This window comes from Trachypithecus francoisi, unplaced genomic scaffold (genome assembly GCF_009764315.1).
Source record: "Trachypithecus francoisi isolate TF-2019V2 unplaced genomic scaffold, Tfra_2.0 Lachesis_group0, whole genome shotgun sequence".
Lineage (NCBI taxonomy): Eukaryota > Metazoa > Chordata > Mammalia > Primates > Cercopithecidae > Trachypithecus > Trachypithecus francoisi.
In genome coordinates, this window is record NW_022681453.1 from 99,218,654 (window position 1) to 99,221,685 (window position 3,032).

Here is a 3,032-nt window from a genome sequence, read left to right on the forward strand (position 1 = left end):
TGTAGCTTTTTAAAAAACAAACAAACAAACAAACATTTCATCAATCCCTGAAGGATTTTAGCTGCGCCCCTTTGACAAAGATTGGCTTTTATCTTTTTAGCTTTCTATCAATGTTTCCGAAGTTTCTTAATTCTGGAAAAATACTAGTCATTCACATGGTGATGCTGTTTTATTAAAATTATGTTTCAAATTAACATCTGTCTTATCACTTTAGGCTTTTACCCACAACATTTTCTTAAGATATTTTTCAAAAATAATATCAATTTAAGAGATTTTGCAATGAATACCTGTGTACTATTAACTTTACTAAGCTTGTTATTTTGTTTGTTTCTGTTTTTTCATACCTATCAATTCCTTTGCATATCTGTGGATCCACCTGATTTTGAACACATTTCAAGTACATTGTAGACACTAAGGTATTTTTATCTAATTACTTTAGAACACACAGCATTACTAGATTTCAATATTTAAATATAACATTTACATACAAGGAAACGCACGAATTTGCACTTCTCTCAGTTCCTCTTTCCACCAACTCTGGTATTTTCCTACCTTTTTTTCCTTTATTTTAGAGATAGGGTCTTGCTCTGTTGCCCAGGCTGGAGTGCAGTGGTGTGATCATAGCTCACTGCCGCTGCAAACTCCTGGGCTTAAGCAATCCTCCCACTTCAGCTTCCTGAGTGGCTGCAATTACATGTACATGCCACCATACCCAGCTAATTTTAAAATATGGTTTTGGAGATGGGGGTCTCACCATGTTGCCCAGGCTAGTCTTTAACTCTGGTTCCTTTAATAATCCTCCTACCTCAGCCTCCCAAATTCTGGGATTATAGGCATGAGCCACGATGCCTGGTTAATGTAAATGGATGCTCAGAAAACCTATTTTCACTCAGCCCATTTGGAGTAGTTGAACATTTTGCTCATTATCATAACATTTTTTACTCTATATTTAGTTGCTACTTATCTATATTTTGGGGCCAAGAAATTAAGTGAAATTTGATACAAAAACTGCAAAAATAAAAGAATGATCTAGAATGGTGGAACAAAGGACCTTTGAAATCTGCTTTTTCGTAAAAACAATAATAACCCTATCAAAAACTGTCTACATTAATGTTTTTAGAACACTGAGAATTGCTATATGTTTGAAACCATCTGAAAGTTATGTATTTAAAGAAACAAACAAAGACAGCTGAATTTCAGTAAAAAGAGTGAGTGTTATATATTTTAACTTTCCCTAATCTCATTCTGCTCTCCCCAGCTCGTCAGTGGCTTTGAAAACCAATACCCTCACGACTATGGTAGCTGTGAAACCAACATTATAGTAACTACTGGAGGATGAATAAAAGATGTGAAGCTCCACCGTTCCTCCCAAGGAATTGTCACTATTTGACCTGACTGGTAGATTGCTGAAAAGTTCTGTTATTTGAGCTGACTCTAGGAGCTCACTCTGTGGAAACAGCCCTATCCTCATGGAATTTGGGGCAAACAACCAGGGCCAATTGTTAACATTGATGCTGCCTGAGATGGCATTACCAGTTGATGCTAATATACTCCAACATGCACATAGAGTTCCTAGGCAAACACTGGGAGATATATTGACTAATGGCATTTCCTAAAATCTCTGTTTAATTATTAACCAAATAACAAAACTAACCAAGCAGAGATTTCGGTGGCCTCAAATGACATAGGATACAGACCTCACAGAAATAGTGCAGAAAAGTCACTAAAGAAATAAACAGAATTGACAACACAAGAAGCAGCAAAGCCCAACATATCTTGGGTGGCAGTGGTGTTTGATTTTCCAAGTTGACACATTAAATTATTTAAAAAATTAAAAATCAAAATTTTGTGTTTTGCTGTGTTTGTAAGTTAAGATGCTAATTGTAATTCCTATAGCAGACATTAATAATATGATGCTAAAATATTCAATAAAAAAATAGCTAAAATTGTATACTAGAAAACATCTTTTCAACACAAAAGAGGCAATAATAAAAAAAAAGAGGAACTAAATACATAAGACATATACAGTAAATAGCAAATGGCAGACTTAAATCTTACCTTATCAGTAACTCAGTAACTGCATTCTGTGAATGGACTGACCACTCCAATTCATTTTTTTTTTTTTTTTTTTGAGACAGAGTCTTGCTATTGTTGCCCAGGCATGGTCTCAGCTCACAGTAACCTCCACCTCCCAGGTTCAAGAGATTCTCTTGCCTCAGCCTCCCAAGTAGCTGGGATTACAGGCATGAGCCACCTTACCCAGCTAATTTTTGTATGTTTAGTATAGATGGGGTTTCACCATGTTGGCTAGGCTGGTCTCGAATGCCAGACCTCAGGTGATCCACCTGCCTCGGCCTCCCAAAGTGCTGGAATTATAGGCATGAGCCACTGTACTTGGCCTCCAATTCTAAGGTATAGATGACCAAGTCAACTTAAAAGCAGTCTAATATGTTACTATTATTACAAAAGATAGAGTTGAAATTCAATGACACAATCAATTGAATGAAAGAGACGTAAAAAGATATACTATGTAAACAGTACTCAAAATAAAGCTGGAGTGGCTATACTATAACCATGCAAAGTAGACTTAAAAATGTCTTCTAGACACCAAAAGGATATTTTGAAGTAAAAAAGGGTCAATACATCCTGAAGGTGTAAATATTATAAACACATATGTACAAAATATTGCTCTGCGAAAATGTGAAATAAAAGTGATCCAGTTGAATGTAGAAATAGATAATTCAATAATTGTTGGACAGAAGTCTTTTATATAGATAGAGAAAAGTCTCTTCCAGCTTCTGTTGATCTCTAAGGGCCTTTAATTTAAAACGTTCATTTTACCAGGGACTCATGTTTTAAGGTGACGTTTTCTGGGCTCCTTCAAAGTGCAAGTTTACACCCTGAAAAAAATGACAAAACATCATTGAAAAAATTAACGAAGGCCTAAATAAGAAGTAAAACAGTCCCCGTTCATGGGTTAGGTGACTTAATATTTTAAAGAAAGCAATATTCCTCATATTAGTATAAAAATT

General features: G+C 35.3%; 1 non-coding gene across 1 annotated transcript; it reads right to left on the reverse strand.

Moving 5' to 3' along the window:
• Window positions 1–864: 864 nt before the first annotated feature.
• Window positions 865–937, reverse strand: LOC117084689. The gene has a single exon (XR_004437594.1). It is a non-coding gene; the product is annotated as a small nucleolar RNA Z40 (small nucleolar RNA).
• Window positions 938–3,032: the final 2,095 nt, after the last annotated feature.